Source organism: Stenella coeruleoalba (assembly GCF_951394435.1).
Source record: "Stenella coeruleoalba genome assembly, chromosome: 4".
NCBI lineage: Eukaryota > Metazoa > Chordata > Mammalia > Artiodactyla > Delphinidae > Stenella > Stenella coeruleoalba.
In genome coordinates, this window is record NC_137149.1 from 131498100 (window position 1) to 131517984 (window position 19885).

The following is a 19885-nucleotide window of genomic DNA, read 5'->3' on the forward strand; positions in this document are numbered from 1 at the left end:
GTCACTCCATTTAGCCTGTTTTTCTTGGCACCTCCTTACAAGGTCTCTCCCTAGATTTTATCAGTGGCCTTGCAATCACATGTAGTCTGCAGAACTGCAGCAGTAGCAGCAACATTACCTGGGAACTTCTTAGAAATGTAGATTCTTTAGTCTCACCAGAGACCTACAATTAATTCCCAAAAACATCATGTTTGAGAAGCACTGCTCCTGGACATTACCTGCCCTTTGATAAATGGACCCAAGTCTCTAATGTAGAGGTTTTTAAACCTAGTGGGCATTAGAATCACTTGAAGGTTAAAACAGATTTCTGGATTCCCATTTGCAGACTATCTGCTTCAGTAGGCCTGGGGGAGGGGGACCAAAAATTTATTTTTCAGCTAGTTCCCAGATGCTGCTGCCACTGCTGCTGACCTGTGGACCACACTTTGAAAACCTCTGCTTTAATTCTTCCTGGATTTTCTCCTCTTCTGTATTCAAAACTTCTCTAGAAAGTTGGGAGTTCTCCCTACATTGTGTTAGGGAGAACATTCCCCATTGGTGATTTAGACATGAAATTGTTCTATGCAGCTATTGTCTGGGAAGAAATTGTAGACTGATGAGAGCCAGCATCTGTAGGGTGGGGAAGTGGGGATGGGTGTCTGCGATCCCTGCCCTGACTCTGATGTCTAAACCATTGTTTCTTCTATCATGGTAGTTTCATAGGATAATTTTACTTCCATATTTAATTGAATATTCACAATTACAAACAAGATGGGACAAAACATATCTTAGAGTCTGTTATAGGAGTTTCTAAACTACTGATAATGTAATCAAGAGAAATTTAGTTAAGAAATCCAACAGCTGGAGGATCATGGTGTAAAAGGAGAATTCGGGATTCAAAAAGAAAGAACAATGAGAGAATAATAAACTGATTGTCTGGGTCTTTAGTGGGGAAGTGTTTAGGGAGCTTCTCACTCCCAAATTGTTTTAGAAATTGATATTTTGGAATTTCTAAATTGTATAAAAGTAAAACTATAGGTTATTCTATACCAAATCACTAAGAAAACAGAAAAATAAATATATGTCAGTTTGTCACTGACATGTAAGATTGAAAAAATTTAAGGTGTGCAATTGTGGAATATTTCCCAGAATGTTCAAGCTTTTACACAAGACAGCTGGTGGTTTTTCCAACATGATAATCATTTATAACAGGGTTTCAGAGGGAGTACTGAGAACTACCAATTACTAACTCTTTCTTCCATTTCACAGAGGTTTTAGAATTCAAAATAAAGGTTTGGAACATTGAAAATATAAGGATATATGTATATACAAAAGCTAACATGGTTTCTTTAAGAGAACTGGTGCTTATTTGGGATAACTTGAGTAAAAAGAGATCCAGAAGCTTTAAAATCTATTTAGATTTTCAGATATTTTTCTATATTGAACACTATTGAAATGCATTGAGTCACCAAGCAATGACAACCAGATTTTTACAGTGGACTTGAACAGGAATTACAGGATAATGATAACTAACTCATCACTGTAGTCTTCTTTGATACTTTCAAAGACAGTTAGGAGGAAGCAGTCCACAGTCAAATCTCCAAGTTTATAAATGGTGTAAGCTTTTTATTGCAGTGAAATTCTAAGGTAAAGGAGATAAACTACAGAGCTCTCTTTTCGTATGAGAGGGCATAATAAAGGCAAATAAGTTTCTATATGACAAAATCCAGAAAGAACGTGGCTTATAGAAGGAGAATCCAGACTTTACTCATGGAATGGCCAATTCAAAGCCGGCAACAATGCAGATAAAGAACTAGGCAATTATTATATACCCTTTTCTGGAGACTGGTTCACTGTGACATCTCAGGGGAAAATATTCAAAAGCTGGTATTCTTAAAAGAAAATAAAAGAGTGAAATAATTGTCTGGATATTGCACAAAGTCATAAACAAAGACAATAGAAATGAAGCCCAACAACAGGAATCCGAGACCAGTAAGGGGGTGGCAGAACTGTTTAATTAGGTCGGTATTCAAACATAAAATTTTTCAACCTGCAAAAATGACAGACTGACATGAGATGGAAGTCTTTGAAATGTGAAATAAGAAAACATATAAAATGAAAAAAAGAGTTATTTTACACAACGGGGAAGTAAATTACTATTGTATACTGAGAACAATCTAAGAAAATTGAAAACATTCTGAAAGGTTTTTGATACCACGTTAGGTAATGGTCACAATGACTTTCTTTCTAAGGAAAAATGGGGACAGACGGATTTTTACTGGCAGTTCCTTAATCTCTGGAGTGAGGACAGCCGTGGATGACCACCACAGTCTCCTGGGGCCTCATTTATGAACAAAATATTAGGCTGTATATACCATGCTATTTTCTTATCTTATTGGTCTTACTGTTCTGTAAAAGTAATTCTCTTTCTGATAAATTAAAGAAAAAAATATCTCCTTATAGGTGCCTCAGTCCTCCCCTGTCCTTTGGGCATTTGTGCCTGTCTCCTATCTTGTTTCTCTACCACCCTGCTCCTTGCTTCCCTTCTCTGTTGTCTTCCCACTATGCTTTATTTTCTGTTCCACAACAATGTGTTCTGGGCCTCTTTCTGTCACTCCATCATTTCTCCTATCCATAGTTTCTTCCATCGCCAGTGTTCTAGCCATACTGCATCTTCTCTTTTCTCTAGTTTTCTTTAACCCTAGCTATTTGATGTTTTGGCAATTCTCAGGGGGAGAAAAGTTGGGGAAAGCAGACAAGAGGAAGCTTTAAGGTGAGGACAGAGCTTTAGAAATGTATGCAATACCTGTTGTGTCTATAACCATAGGACAGTAAGGACACACAGTACAATGGTATTCTATCTCTATTTCCCTCACTCCACACTATTCCAAGTATGTAGCCAAGTGCTTGGCCATGCCTCTTTGAATTTAGCAGGCTAGATAGATGTTGAATCAAAGAAGAATATGTATAATGATCTGAAAAAGTTAGTAAAACACTCCTCCCTCTTCTAACTACATGTCTCTGAGACTGGACTTTCTTCATATATTTCAACCAAATATTGCAACACACTGAATGTAGAAACATATGAGAACCCAGCTCTTTCATATTAAGCCAGACCTTAAGAGGGTATGCAAAAATATAAAACAATGCCTCTGTTCTCATTATTTTTTGTTTTGGAAAATACAGTTTTTATGAAAATATCTCATTTATGTTAAAATATAATGGATTTATTGTGACTGTTTTATTGATAAATTCATAAACAAAAAATTTTTAAGTTCTTAGTTTTGATTTATAACATAGTAAATAATGATAGCTGTAACCCACAAAAATAAAAGGTCTGAAGTCCTCAATAATTTTGAACAGTATAATTTCTTCATAAATTTTATTATTTATATTTTTTAAAATAAAAACAGTAGTTTGTTTAGTATAGTTTAGTTTAATATATTAAGCCATTTTCTTAACTGGGCAATACTTTATATTTCTCAGGTGTGATCATTAGCTACTGAAAAACCTAAACTATGGTTTTGCACTGAAGAGTTTTCAGGTCAACTTTTCAAAAATTTTGTGCATTTACCCTCCTGAGGTAAGTCTGTCAAAGTCCAGGATAAACTTCTTTAAGATAAACGTTTGAGTTCAGAAGCAACTAAAGGAAGCCTCTACTATCTCCTAAAGTAGGAGAAACTGAAACCCAAGGGAATAATCAGGCACTGGCAATCTGACAGCCCTGGAAGTTTTGCTAGGCTGAGTAATCAAGAGGCTTGGCCTTTAAGGGCCACATGAAGCCCTGGGCACCTGTGAGTTGATAAGTTGGAATGAAGATGACTCACGCAATCACAACCCTCGAAGGACATCATCTACTGTGAACGTGTGACCTTCATTAAAATCCCTCCACTTGAAAATGGATATGACAAAGGAACTTTGTATCATCCTTGGCTCTGGGTAAAAAAACCAAATGAAAACAAAACACCTCCCCTGAAACACTGTTTGCATAGGCCTGCTTTAATAAGTTTAAGGATTTAAATTTACACGGTTTTCATGGTCTGGAAAATTAATATAAAAAGTATTTCCCCAATTAGCAGCTGCAAACTGTTATATATAGAATGGATAAACAACGTCCTATTGTATAGCACAGGGAATTATATCCAATATACTGTAATAAACCATAATAGGAAAGAATATATATATGCATAACTTAATCACTTCAGTGTACACCAGAAACTAACACAACATTGTAAATCAACTATCCTTCAATAAAATAATTTTTTTTTTAAAAAGTATTTCCCAAAGTGGTAATGTCTAAGCCTGGCAGATGTATACCCAAAACTACTCTCTAAAGAGAAAATAGCAGGCAATCCTTTGAGGATTCTAACAGGTAAAGTCACTTGAACAGGATTTCCCGGCTCAAAATTACAAAATATGAAAAAAAAAATCCATAATGAGCCAAGGTCAACAAAAACCAAACAAATGACAGATATATACTCCTAAAACTTTCAGGTGAAAAACTTATCAGGTATGTCATATAGTCATGTTTAAAATTAGAGAAAAGACAGAAGAAACTAAACACATGGGAAACACATAAGATATTATCCAAAAAGACCAAGCAGTTTGGAAAAATAAACAAATAGAAATGTGAGAAATGAAAAATGTAATGGGTGATAAAAAATGTAGAGGCAAGGATGAGGTTAAAAAACAGATTGGATAAATGCTGGAGAGGGTGTGGAGAAAAGGGAACCCTCTTGTACTGTTGGTGGAAATGTAAATTGATACAGCCACTACAGAGAACAGTATGGAGATTCCTTAAAAAACTAAAAATAGAACTACCATATGACCCAGCAATCCCACTACTGGGCATATACCCTGAGAAAACCATAATTCAAAAAGAATCATGTACCACAATGTTCCCTGCAGCTCTATTTACAATAGCCAGGCCATGGAAGCAACCTAAGTGTCCATCAACAGATAAATGGATAAAGAATATGTGGCACATATATAACAATGGAATACTACTCAGCCATAAAAAGAAACGAAATTGAGTTATTTGTAGTGAGGTGGATGGACATAGAGTCTGTCATACAGAGTGCAGTAAGTCAGAAAGAGAAAAATAAATACAACATGCTACACATATATATGGAATCTAAAAAAAAATGATTCTGATGAACCTAGGGGCAGGACATGAATAAAGAAACAGATGTAGAGAATGGACTTGAAGACAAGGGGAGGGGGAAGGGTAAGCTGGGACGAGGAGAGAAAGTAGCACTGACATATATACACTACCAAATGTAAAATAAATAGCTAGTGGGAAGCAGCTGCATAGCACAGGGAGAACAGCTGGGTGCTCTGTGACTACCTAGAGGGGTGGGAGAGGGAGGGTGGGAGGGAGGCGCAAGAGGGAGGGGATATGGGAATATATGTGTACATATAGCTGATTCACTTTGTTATACAGCAGAAACTAACAACATTGTAAAGCAATTATACTTCAATAAAGATGTTAAAAAAAAAAAAAAACGGATTGGAAAGAACCTAACGAAGTTGAATATATACTGGAGAAATTACTCAGAATATAACCCTTGAGGAAAAAGAAACAGGAAATGGGAAAGAGGAAAAGGTGACATGAAACATAAAATGAAAGGAACAGCATATATCTACTTAGGCATTATAGAGGGAGAAAAAAAGAATGGGGAAAGCCATTGTTCACAGCAAGATAAAGCCAAAAAAAAAAAAAAAAACAGAAAAGGCACAATTTAAAAATATTACACATTTTAAAAAGAAAGAACTATACATACAGGAGATTTAGTAATATATTTTTATGCCAGTATACTGCAAATTTACACAAAACGGAAAAATTTCTAGAAAAAAAAAGGTATCTTATCAAAGTTGTCTAAAGAAAACAGATCTATAAGAGAATAGGCCTATTAAAATTAAAGTAATTGAAAGAGTAGTTAAAAATATACAAACGAAACACTAGTCACATGATTTTACAGTGGAGTTCTTTCAAAAATTACATAACAGGAAATCTTTATTCTATGTACTCTGTTCCATATAATAAAAGGAATGGAAAAAATTCCCAATTAATTTTATGAGACTGTAATAATTTTGATACCAAAACAAGAAAAAAATAATAAAAAATAAAATTATATCTTAGCTCATTATTTTTTTTTTTCATGTTAACTTTTTTTTTTAACATCCTTATTGGAGTATAATTGCTTTACAATAGTGTGTTAGTTTCTGCTTTATAACGAAGTGAATCAGTTATACATATACATATGTTCCCATATCTCTTCCCTCTTGCGTCTCCCTCCTTTCCACCCTCCCTATCCCACCGATCTAGGTGGTCACAAAGCACCGACCTGATCTCCCTGTGCTATGCGGCTGCTTCCCACTAGCTATCTATTTTACGTTTGGTACTGTATATATGTCCATGCCACTCTCTAACTTTCTCCCAGCTTACCCTTCCCCCTCCCCGTATCCTCAAGTCCATTCTCTAGTAGGTCTGTGTCATTATTCCTGTCTTACCCTAGGTTCTTCATGACCTTTTTGTTTCCTTAGATTCCATATATATGTGTTAGCATACAGTATTTGTTTTTCTCTTTCTGACTTACTTCACTCTGTATCACAGACTTCTTCTTCCAACCCCTCACTTTCAGTCTGTATGTGTCCCTAGATCTGAAGTGGATCTCTTGTAGACAGCATATATACGGGTCTTGTTTTTGTATCCATTCAGCCATCCTGTGTCTTTTGGTGGGAGCATTTAATCCATTTAAACTGAAGGTAATTATCGATATGTATGTTCCTATTCCCATTTTCTTAATTGTTTTGGGTTTTTTTATTGTAGGTCTTTTCCTTCTCTTGTGTTTCCTGCCTAGAGAAGTTCCTTTAGTATTTGTTGTAATGCTGGTTTGGTGGTGCTGAATTCTCTTAGCTTTTTCTTGTCTGTAATGGTTTTAATTTATCCATCAAATCTGAATGAGATCCTTGCTGGGTAGAGTAATTTTGTTTGTAGGTTCTTGTCCTTCATCACTTTAAATATGTCCTGCCACCTCCTTCTGGCTTGCAGAGTTTCTGCTGAAAGATCAGCTGTTAACCTTATGGGGATTCCCTTGTGTGTTATTTGTTGTTTTTCCCTTGCTGCTTTTAATATTTTTTCGTTGTATTTAATTTTTGATAGTTTGATTAATATGTGTCTTGGTGTGTTTCTTCTTGGATTTATCCTGTATGGGAATCTCTGTGCTTCTTGGACTTGATTAACTATTTCCTTTCCCATATTAGGGAAGTTTTCAGCTATAATCTCTTCAAATATTTTCTCAGTCCCTTTCTTTTTCTCTTCGTCTTCTGGGACCCCTATAATTCAAATGTTGGTGCAGTTAATGTTGTCCCAGAGGTCTCTGAGACTGTCCTCAATTCTTTTCATTCTTTTTTCTTTATTCTGCTCTGCAGTAATTATTTCCACTCTTTTATCTTCCAGGTCACTTATCTGTTCTTCTGCCTCAGTTATTCTTCTATTGATCCCTTCTAGAGAATTTCTAATTTCATTTATTGTGTTGTTCATCACTGTTTGTTTGCTCTTTAGTTCTTCTAGGTCCTTGTTAAACATTTCTTGTATTTTCTGTATTCTATTTCCAAGATTTTGGATCATCTTTACTATCATTATTCTGAATTCTTTTTCAGGTAGACTGCCTATTTCCTCTTCAGTTGTTAGGTCTGGTGGGGTTTTACCTTGATCCTTCATCTGCTGTGTGTTTTTCTGTCTTTTCATTTTGCTCATCTTACTGTGTCTGGGGTCTCCTTTTCGAAGGCTGCAGGTTTGTAGTTCCCGTTGTTTTTAGTGTCTGTCCCCAGTGGCTAAGGTTGGTTCAGTGGTTTGTGTAGGCTTCCTGGTGGCGGGGACTAGTGCCTGTGTTCTGGTGGATAAGGCTGGATCTTGTCTTTCTGGTGGGCAGGTCCACGTCTGGTGGTGTGTTTTGGGGTGTCTGTGGCCTTATTATGATTTTAGACAGCCTCTCTGCTAATGGATGGGGTTGTATTCCTGTCTTGCTAGTTGTTTGGCATAGGGTGTCCAGCACTGTAGCTTGCTGGTCATTGAGTGAAGCTGGGTCTTGGCGTTGAGATGGAGATCTCTGGGAGATTTTTGCTGTTTGATATTACATGGAGCTGGGAGGTACTTGTGGACCAGTGTCCTGAACTTGGCTCTCCCACCTCAGAGGCACAGTCCTGACACCTGGCTGGAGCACCAAGAGCCTTTCATCCACACAGCTCAGAATAAAAGGGAGAAAAAAAATCGAAGAAAGAAAGAAAGAGGGAGAGAGAAACAGAGAAATAGAGAAAGAAAGAAAGAAAAGAAAGTAAAATAAAGTTATTAAAATAAAAAATAATTATTAAGAAAAAAAAGTTTTAAGTTAAAAAAAAAAATGGATGGACCGAACCCTAGGACAAATGGTATAAAGCAAAGCTATACAGACAAAATCACACACAGAAGCATACACATACACACTCACAAAAAGAGAAAAAGGGAAAATACATATATATATTTGCTCCCAAAGTCCACCTCAGTTTGGGATGATTTGTTGTCTGTTCAGGTATTCCACAGATGCAGGGTACATCAAGTTGATTGTGGAGATTTAATCCGCTGCCCCTGAGGCTGCTGGGAGAGATTTCCCTTTCTCTTCTTTGTTCGCACAGCTCCCGGGGTTCAGCTTTGGATTTGGCCCCACCTCTGCGTGTAGGTCGCCTGAGGGCGTCTGTTCTTCGCTCAGACAGGACGGGGTTAAAGGAGCAGCTGCTTTGGGGGCTCTGGCTCACTCAGGCCGGGGGGAGGGAGGGGTACGAAGTGCGGGGCGAGCGTGCGGCAGCAGAGGCCGGCGTGACGTTGCACCAGCCTGAGGCGCGCCGTGCGTTCTTCCGGGGAAGTTGTCCCTGGATCACGGGACCCTGGCAGTGGCAGGCTGCACTGGCTCCCATGAGGGGCGGTGTGGACAGTGACCTGTGCTTGCACGCAGGCCCCTTGGTGGCGGCAGCAGCAGCCTTAGCGTCTCCCGCCCGTCTCTGGGGTCCGCGCTTTTAGCCGCGGCTCGCGCCCGTCTCTGGAGCTCCTTTAAGCGGCGCTGTAATCCCCTCTCCTCGCGCACCAGGAAACAAAGAGGCAAGAAAAAGTCTCTTGCCTCTTCGGCAGCTCCAGACTTTTTCCCGGACTCCCTCCCGGCTAGCCGTGGCGCACTAACCCCCTGCAGGCTGTGTTCACGCCGCCAACCCCAGTCCTCTCCCGGCGCTCCGACCGAAGCCCGAGCCTCAGCTCGCAGCCCCGCCCACCCCGGCGGGTGAGCAGACAAGCCTCTCGGCCTGGTGAGTGCTGGTCGGCCCTGTTCCTCTGTGCGGGAATCTCTCTGCTTTGCCCTCCGCACCCCTGTTGCTGTGCTCTCCTCCGCGGCTCCGAAGCTTCCCCCCTCCGCCACCTGCAGTCTCCGCCTGCGAAGGGGCTTCCCAGTGTGGAAAACTTTCCTCCTTCCCCACTCCCTGCCACTGGCGCAGGTACCGTCCGTATTGTTTTGTCGCTGTTTTTTCTTTTGCCCTACCCAGGTACGTGGGGAGTTTCTTACCTTTTGGGAGGTCTAAGGTCTTCTGGAGCGTTCAGTGGGTGTTCTGTAGGAGTTTTTCCACATGTAGATGTATTTCTGATGTATTTGTGGAGAGGAAGGTGATCCCCGCGTCTTATTCGTCCGCCATCTTGAAGCCTCTTAGCTCATTATAATATAAAAATTCTTTAAAACATAGCCAGTTGTGGGCTTCCCTGGTGGCGCAGTGGTTGAGAGTCCGCTTGCCGAGGCAGGGGACACGGGTTCGTGCCCCGGTCCGGGAAGATCCCACATGCCGCGGAGCGGCTGGGCCCGTGGGCCAGGGCCGCTGCGCCTGCGCGTCCGGAGCCTGTTCTCCGCAACGGGAGAGGCCACAATAGTGAGAGGCCCGCGTCCCGTCAAAAAAAAAAAAAAAATAGCCAGTTGAATCCAGAATTAACACATTACTACACACACACACACACACACGTTTTTATATATATCATCACAAATCTGGATTTATCCCTGGAATACAAGGTTGCTTTAACATTAGATAATCCATACATCCACCCACATAGTAACACTCTATGACAATAATTTAAAGAAGAAAAATCATATAAATATCACAGTAGATGAAGATCAAATATTTAATAAAATTCAGTACGCTCTTTGTGATAATAAACAAACTGTTAGCAAACTAGAAATTGAAGGAAATTTGCATAACTATAAATAGTATTTACCACATTTTGCAGCATACATAATATTTAATGGTGAAAACTTGGAATTTTTTTTAACTTTAAACAATTGTTATTTCACAAAGGTTGTTACATAATTGGATATTGGTCTACTCTGAACCCAATTATTCTTACTCTCCACAGAAAGGCTGCTTCTTAGCTTCTCATCTGTTGATGGCAATCACTAAAATCCTGATTTTATCAGAATAGTAGTAAAAATGCCTCAGTGATTTAAGTTGAAAGCAGTACCTTGGTACATGGCTCTTATACGCATTTACCAGGAATGTAACAGTGTCTTTATTCAAAAATACAAAATAAATTATCAGTAGGCATGGGCAATGACAGCAGTAAACCGTTCTATGTTGTCAGCTGAAACCAGTAACTGATGGTTATAGTGATTTTCTTAAACATCAGCCAGGCTTTTCTTCAGTCATCTCCTTCAACAGACCTCTCTTAAAGTTACTGGTGAGGAACGCTGCCTCGGGCTTCCTCTCACAGCTCATTAATGATGGTAAAGCCCTATTCTAGGAATTAGAACATGCCACCTCCCACAGCACTTCCCATTCCACCCATTCTGCCCATTCCAGGATCCTTCTCTTCTTTAGGAATTTCTGTGACTACAGCTTCTGCTGTAGTTAACAGAGAGGCCACTCCAGCAGCATCCAGTAATGCAGTTCTTACAACCTTAGTTGGATCAATGATTTCCTTTTTCCACCATATTCACAAAATCTCCAAGCATAGCATCATAACCAACTTCTGAAGAACTCTGCAAAATGTTCTCAACTATCAGTGATCCTTCAATACCTGCATTCTTAGCAGTGGTCATTGCAGGAATTTTGAGTGTTTTTAAAATAATTTCTATAGCAGTTTTTTGATCTTCATTAGCTGGAGTTATTGAATCCAAGGCTGGAAGGCACCGAAGCAGGACACAGCCCCCTCCCAAAACAGTGCCTTCTTAAACAGCAGCTCGGGTAGCATTAAGGGCATCTGTAATTCTGTCTTTCTTTTCATTCACTTCAAAGTCAGTTGTCCCATCAAACTTTAGCACAGCAACACCATCTGAGAGTTTTGCCAGACGTTCATTCACTTTTTCCTTTCCATTTTCACTAGTTGTGATACCCAACTGCTCGAGGATTTCTTGAATATGCTTTTCAATTTGAGCCTTGTCACCTTATCCTTTCAAGAGCATGGCATCACCTTTGGTCACAGTGACCTCTCCAACTTTTCCTAAGTCATGAGGCTGAACATCTTCAAGATTTAGAGTTAGTCCTTCTCCCAATACTGCACCGCCAGTAGCAATAGCCATGTCTTTAAGCTGGTTCTTTCCTTTGTCACCAAAACCTGGAGGTTTGACTGCTAAAGCCTGAAGACCAACTTTCAGCCTATTCAAAACAAGTGTACTTAGAGCTTCTCCATCCACATCTTCAGCAATTATGACCCAGGGCTTATGGTGAGCGTTGGCAATTTCAAGAGCAGGAACAATGGACTGGACGCTAGAAATTTTCTTTTCACTCGAAAGAACATAGGCAACTTAGAATTCACATTTCTGACCTTTTGATGTATTAATAAAGTATGAAGAGATATACCCTCTATCAAACTTCATGCCTTCAATAATTTCTAGTTCATCATTCAGTGTTTCCCCATCCTTTCCTGTGATAACGCCCTTTCTTCCAACCTTTTTCATCGCATCAGAAATGATGTTGCCAATTTCTTTGTCTCCATGTGCAGAAATCGTAGCAATCTGGGCGATCTCTTTCGGGGTTGTCACAGGTTTAGACTGCTTCTTAAGTTCAGCAAGTACAGCATCAACAGCTAACATCACACCTCTCCTGATTTCCACTGGATTAGCACCGTTGCTAACCTTCTCGAAGCCTTCCTTGGAGATAGAGCATGCCAGTACAGTAGCAGTAGTGGTGTCATCCCCAGCCTCTCCGTTTGTGTTACTGGCAACATCTTGAACACGTTTAGCGCCAACATTTTTATATTTATTTTTTAAGTCAATGGACTTTGCAACAGTCCATCTTTTGTCACTTTGGGACTTCCCCAACTCAGTAATCACTGTCCTTCCCTTGGACCCCACAGTAACAGTTACAGCATCGGCTAAAAGGTCTACACCTTGAAGCCTTAAGGTTGGGCATCTGCACCAGATGTTACATCTTTGGCATAAGCCCGAGTGAGATGAGGAACCAGGGCCCTGGACACTGGCCTAATCTGGCAAAGGACTGCGGGCAATCAAAGCCTTTCTGTGAGGCAGTGGCACGGCGTGCAGGCGACAAGACAGGTCGTCGGCAGTGGGTGAGGGCGGAATTTTTTTTTAAGATCAGGAATAAGATAAGAACATCTGCTTTCAGTGATTATTTTGACGTTTTTTTCCAGAGGTTCTCGCCAATATAATATAAAAATGAAATAAAAAACTAAGGCATACAGAAAGATTAAAAAGGAAAGACTATAATTGTTCTTCTCAGACATTATGCATTGTATATTTTAAATATTAAATGTATGTTAAAAAGTCTGTAAGATAGCAAGAAAGTTTAAAAAAGTTATTTGATAAAAATCAAGATAAAAATGTAATTGCAAGTTTCTAATAGTGATGGGGTTGCTTGCATTGAACCAAGTCTTCTACTTGGAGCAATTATAAATTCTGAAGAAAAAAAAATTTTAACTATCTTTTGAACAGAGATGAAAAACAAAAATTTGGAGCAATCTCAAATTTTGAAAGAAGGGACCTTGCCTGGGGCAAATTAGCATTTATATGGCTTTCTGCCTATGGAACTCCCTGATGCTCTCTTGGAGCATCTAGACCTAAATCAGAAAGCAGCAGCCTCACTGATCTACTGTCCTTAAAGGATCTGGCGTTCCTCAGATTTCAGGCCACCTGGCTATCCTAAAATCTCAGCTCTAGGATGGGTTTAAGAAAAATTATGATTCTGTAGTTTATCTAGAATTTTCTTGTTGTTAGGGCAAAGGCACCACTCTTCCCCATTTTCTACAAACTCACATAGAAGCAGAATTCCCCTACCCCACCCACTTTTTCGCAAAGCCCTGCCCACGTTCCAGAAGGGCCAGCTCCCACTTGATGCCAGGTTTCAGGTGCTGGCAGAAAGACTGCCCACAGATAGATACTTTTTAAATTTAATATCGTATTTTTCACATTGCCCACCATTACTCACAGTTGCGACCTCAGGATGAAGCTCCCTCAGCGTTGCCCTCCGAGCCACCGAGGGAAAACGGCGGGGCTGGCGTCTGTCCTGCCACGTTGCGGCGTGGAAGCCGCTAGAAGAGCCTTAGGGAGTTGCTGGGTGCACTTCCCCCCCTTCCGCTTCTTAATCATCCAGCCCCAATCAACATTTGAGGAGCCTTTCTATTTTTTTAAATATTTATTTTATGTTATTTATTTATTTATTTGGCTGTGCCGGGTCTTAGTTGCAGCAAGCAGGATCTTCATTGCCGCATGCAGGCTCTTAGTTGTGGTATGTGGGATCTAGTTCCCTGACCAGGGATCGAACCTGGGCCCCCTGCATTGGGAGCGTGGAGTCTTAGCCACTGGACCACCAGGGAAGTTCTAAGGAGCCTTTTTTAAACACTCAGGCCTGTTGGTTTCAGAATGTATTTAAGTGGTGCTGCCACATTAGTTGCATGGCACAGAGGACTGTGAGGTCTTGTTATTTCCCCTCCTCCCACCCCTGCTCTCCATGGTGCATCCGTCTTGAGCAGAAGTCTGTATTTTCTTTTTAGAGTTATTATTTAGGTAGGGTTCATTCTTGTTCATTGCTATGAAGTATTTTGTTGTATGAATATATCGAATTTTACCCATTCTGGTTAAAGATGTGAGATACACACACACACACACACACACATACACACACACACACACACACACACACACACACACACACACACTAGAGTATTACTCAGCCATAAAAAAGAATGAAATAATGCCATTTGCAGCAACATGGATGGACCTAGAAGTTACCATACTAAGTGAAGTAAGCCAGACAGCAAAAGATAAATACCATATGATATTACTTATATGTGGAATCTAAAATATGAGACAAATGAACCTATCTATGAAACAGACTCACAGACAGAGAACAGACTCGTGGTTGCCAAGGGGGAGGGGGTTGGGAGGGATTAGGAGTTTGGGATTAGCAGATGCAAACTATTATATACAGAATAAACAGCAAAGTCTTACTGTATAGCACAGGGAACTATATTCAATATCCTATAATAAATCATAATGGAAAAGCATATGAGAAAGAATATATATATGCATAACTGAATCACTTTGCTGTGCAGCAGAAATTAAGACAACATTGTAAATCAACTATACTTCAATAAAATAAATTTAAAAACATATTGCCCATTCTGTGTTTAATAGACATTTGGGTTGTTTCTATTGGCTAATACAAAATAAAATAGTCAAGAATATTTTTGAAAAGGTCTTTTAATGCATTCTATTGACGGGAAATTGCTGGTCTTCAGGAATATGTATATTCAAGGTTAAGACATCATGCTAAATTCTTTTCCAAAGTCCTTATACCAATCCTTTTCCAACCTTGTATGATAAATCCAGTTATTCCACATCTCTCCATAACAAAGCTTTATGATACTTTATAAATTTAAACCATTCTGGTGAGTATAGAAGAGCCTCACAATTTGAATTTCCCTGATGATTAATGCGGTGAACAGTTTCATATGTGCAATGGCCACTTGGTTAGTCTAAACTTTTAAAGTGCCAGTAAACATCTCTCATCCATGTTTCTCTTCATTTGTCTTTCTTTTTCTTACGAGTCATATTTGTTAGCAAATATCTTCTTCCACTCTTTGTGTCACTCTCTTAAAGGTATCTATTGATGAACAACATTTTAATGTAATGCTACTTATCAACATTTTTTTGTGTCCTGTTTTTAAAATGTTTTTCTACACTCAAAATCCTCAAGAGATTTTCCCCTTCAAGAATGTCTTGGCTGTTTTTGGTCCTTTGCATTTCTTTGTAACTCTTGGGCTCAACTTGTTAAATTATATTTAAAAATATCTAATATTTTTATTAGCTGATTTGAAGAATTTTTTCCCTTTGATTTTCAGGAAATTTACCTATGATGCTTCCACATGTGATATTCTTTACTTAACCTGCTCTGGATCTGTTGTCATTCTTAAATATGTGGCTATAGATGTTTCATCACTTTTGCAAAAATTTCAGCATTTATCTCTTCAAATATTGATTCTTTCCCAATTTGCTCTCTGCTCCTAATAGAGATCAATTGCATATATTTTATAACTTTTCACTATGTGTTCATGTGTCTCTTATCTATGTTTTACCATATTTTTTCTCTTGGTGCTTCAGTTTGCCAATCCTCCTTCATCCATGTTAATCAGCTTTAAACTCACCTACCGAGTCCTCAGATTTCATTATTTTATATTTTAGTTCTAAATTTTTCTTAGATTTCTTTTTGTGAATTTTAACTTTCTGGTAAAATTCTTTTCTTCCATTTTCCTAAATATCTTAACCACAGTTATTTTAAAGCCCCTGTAAGTAAACTCCAATACTATATGTATTTCCTGTGTGTTTATTTCTACTGGTTTTTTTTTAATCTATTGGTTTCTGCTCATTAGAATGTATTTCTTGGTATAAATTTTATTTTTATACAGTTGAATATACAGTAGTTTTATTTAGTGCAGGATATTTTATATGAAAATTTCTAGAAATAATTTAAGGACCAGAATGATGATATCTTTCTCTATAAAGGATTTAATTTTGCTTCTGTTCCTCTATTAAGGCATGTGGGGGCAGATTATACAGTCTGTACAAACCTGGGCTTCAGTTTTGTCAATTCTGTTCTATTATTGTGAGCAATCACTCATAAAGCGCACTCATTCAATCATCCAATTAAAAGTTAAAGTCTGTACCAGGGCCCCTTCTCCTTGGAAACCTTCATACTCTAATTTTTTTCTCCTTCCCTCTCTTTCCACCCCGGTACTATGAGACTGCCTAAAGCTTTGCTTAGTTTCTTGGCCTCTTGGTCACCTTTCACCTGGTTTACCCTCTACTCTGCTTCTATTATACTCATCTTAGAATCTGGAAAGATGCTTAATATTTGGCAAAAAAGCTATGCCAGATGTTGGGCTAATTTCAGTCCCTCTCTTCTCTCTCAGATCTGAGCCTGTTAGGTTCTCGTGACTTTCTGATTGCTTCCAGTTTCTATAGTTTTGTTTTGCCTGAGAAGCTTATTAGAGTAATAAGAACTTACACAACTGTAGGGGAATCTGGAAAACAAAGATCCAAAGGAAGAAATTGAAGAATCAGAGACAATTCACTAACTAGCGCTCCTGAAGCCAGGTGCTCCCATTTGCTGAAGTGAGAACACAAAGGGATGTTAGTGGAGAGGCCTATGGAAGGCCACTGCTTCTGGATCCGGTGTGGAGCTTAGGACCATGACTGATCATCAGGGCTAGCAATCATGAAGAGGAGTTAAATATAGTGGGGAAAAGAAAGGACAAGGTGGAAACCACGGACATCTCTGCATCTATTTCTCACCACATCAAAAATCATAATAAACTTCAAAGCAAGATGCCAGCTGCTTCACTTCTACCTTCCAAATCTCATACAACTTTCAGTTTGGCCGACTCTAAACTGGAACCATACAGAGAAAGGGATTCTGGGAAACATAGGTCTAACCTAGCCAAGTTGACATGGTACAAAACCATTAGAGATATGACAAAAATTTCACCCACAGGGAAACCACATAGCCAGTAAACATACTGAGAGATGCTAAACTTCACATTTATTCAGAAAAATGCAACTTGAAAACACAAGGAGATACAGTTTCACATGCCTCTCATTGGGTAAAATTAAGTGTTAATGAAGATCATATAATCCTGGCAGAGTGGAAATTGGTTCAACCACATTAACAAGCAATTTGGAATATCAAAGAAAATTGAAGACATGCATACCTTTTAACCCAGTGATTCTACTACTAGATATACACTATTCACACATGTATACAAAGAGAAGCTTACCAAAATGCTCATAGCAGCATTGGTTTTAACAGAAAAAGAAATAAAAGAAGAAAATTAAATGTCTGTTAGTGGGATTCTAGATAAACATTTATTTGTTCATATAACAAAAAAGACTATACAGTAGTTAAAATGAAAAACTTAAAACTAAATGTATGAACATGAGTGAATCTTAGAAACAATATTGAAAAGCAAGCTGCTAAAGAATATATAGTGTAATAGCATTTCTATATTTTTTTAATATGCAAAATAACACTAGTACATATATTTATGGAATTCATGTATATGCAGTAGAAATATAAAGCATTCCAAAGAGTGAGATCAAATTCAGAGGTGTGAAATAAGAGAGAGTTCGCGGGAGGCTTCCATCGTATATGTGATGATTTATTTCTTGTGCTTGGTGTTGGCTGCATGGATGCTTGTTTTATTCTCTCAATGATGCTTGTTTTATTCTCTCAATGCTTTTTTCTCTCCAAATTTATTTATCACTGAAAAAAGAAACTTGATCTTGCCACGTATATTTCATCCCACCTGCCTATGAAAGTAGTCAGTTATTATTACCTACTCACTCCACAGGCCAGAGAATCTTCCAAACCTTAATTATTTTCCCTGTTTATTTAAAGTTTTTTCTCTCTCTTTATATAAAATTAACCATAGTTGTTAGATATTTTTTAAGGCATGAGCTCTGTTCTTTTTTTAATTCGATAATACTATCTCTGTGACTTTTACATTATTAAATAAATTTAGATATGTTTGATATATTTTTCTCTACTCAGTCTCTACTCAGTCTTATTTTGGAATTGATTTAAATAGAAAAATAAAGGGGCATTTACTGAAAAGAATTTAGAGGATTTATACCTTTTGTTAAAAAATTGAGAACACTTGCTCACTGGAATTCTAGGTGGTGATCTGGAAGGCAGAGCAATCTGGTAGGGCTGCTCCATTGGAGAAAGTGGGCTATGACATAGAAGGAGAAACAAACGAGGCATCCAGGCTTTGGAATCTAATAGAATGGAAGGGAAGAAACAAAAGGAGGAAGCAAGATGGGAGAATGTTGTGGATTGTGTGAAATGGTCCTCCCTCACAACCCCTCAAACAGTAGATTCTAATATAATTTTTAAAAGAGTTGTTACGGACTGAATGTTTGTGTCTTCCAAAATTTAAATGTTGAAATCCTAAGCCCCAATGTGATGATATTAGGAAGTGGGGGCTTTGGGAGGTAATTAGGTCATGAGGGTGGAGCCCTCATGAATGAGATTAGTGCCTCTATAAGATGACACAGTAGACCTTGCTCCCTCTTTGCTCTCTATCATGTGAGGATATAATAAGACAAGCATTTGCAAACCAGGAAGCAGTCCCTCACCAGACACTGGATCTGCTAGCACCTTGAACTTGGACTTCCCAGCCTCCAGAACTGTGAGAAATAAATTGTTGTTTAAGCCAGCCAGTCTATAGTATTCTGTTGTAGCAGCCTGAACTAAGACAAGAGTGAATTCTCCTCAAGAGTGAACATACTCATTCTTTCAGTCATTCATTTATGTGAAATTAGTGAACATCTACTATGTGCCCAGCATTGTAGGAGGTGCTAGAAATACAGAAATAATTATTTGCCCTTTGAGTATTTAGTGGGAAAGGAATACAATTACAATCATTGTGGAAAAGACTGTATGTTACGTGATATGGTAATATAGGCCATCCACATGCCTCTAGGTGAGGTGCTGAGGAAAGAGGCCCTCATCTGGAGATGGGAAACTTTATTTTCAGGTTGTATATCTTTTATATATTGCCTATTTATCAGTTTCCCTCTTTTATAAATGAGGATAATTTCCGTATCCACCTTACAGAATATTATGAGAGTTTAATTACATAATTCAGGTAAAGTGATTAGTGAGTTGTCAATAAACATTAGATTTTTAAAAAAAATTTAATAAGTGGACTATATATTTTAGTGGTTAGGAGTTTGGTTTTTTGTTTTTTGTTTTTTTTTTCGGTACGCGGGCCTCTCACTGCTGTGGTCTCTCCCGTTGTGGAGCACAGGCTCCGGATGCGCAGGCTCAGCGGCCATGGCTCATGGGCCCAGCTACTCCGCGGCATGTGGGATCTTCCCAGACCGGGGCACGAACCCATGTCCCCTGCATCGGCAGGTGGACTCTCAACCACTGCGCCACCAGGGAAGCCCAGGAGTTTGGTTTTTTGAGTTGAACAGATTAGTTTTGAATATCAGCTTTGCCATTTACTATCTGTGTGTCCTCAGGATATACCTTAATCTTTAAGTATACCTTCACTTATAAGATGAGAATTATGACTGTTCCTTTTTTGGTTTGCTGAGATGATACAATTTTAAAATGCATGTAAAGTGCTTATTAAAGTGCCAATCTATTTTTCAGTGCTTAATGAATGCTAGCTATTTTAAAATAAAGGATCAAAGATACCACCAAAGCCTTCATAAGCATATAAAATGGTACACATATGTATCATATTACAGAACAGACTTGGCCAGGTATCTTAGAGGTAGAGCCTAAGACAGGGATTCTTTTTTTTTTTTTTTTTAAACTCAAATTAATTTAAAATTCAACAAATCAACCAAATAAATTAAAAACTCAACACAAACTC

The 19885-nt window shown here is 38.6% G+C and overlaps 1 long non-coding RNA gene and 1 pseudogene across 2 annotated transcripts in view; both read right to left on the minus strand.

Moving 5' to 3' along the window:
- Positions 1–9928, minus strand: part of LOC307185905 — a 28073-nt gene extending 18145 nt beyond the window's left edge. Inside the window, exon 1 of the long non-coding RNA XR_013828204.1 lies at positions 9570–9928. This is a non-coding gene — a long non-coding RNA (uncharacterized lncRNA). The remainder of the gene's footprint in view (positions 1–9569) is intronic.
- Positions 9929–10789: 861 nt separating this feature from the next.
- On the minus strand, positions 10790–12490 carry LOC307185545 (60 kDa heat shock protein, mitochondrial-like; annotated as a pseudogene). The gene has a single exon. The product of its transcript is annotated as a 60 kDa heat shock protein, mitochondrial-like (transcript).
- Between the last annotated feature and the right edge of the window lie 7395 nt (positions 12491–19885).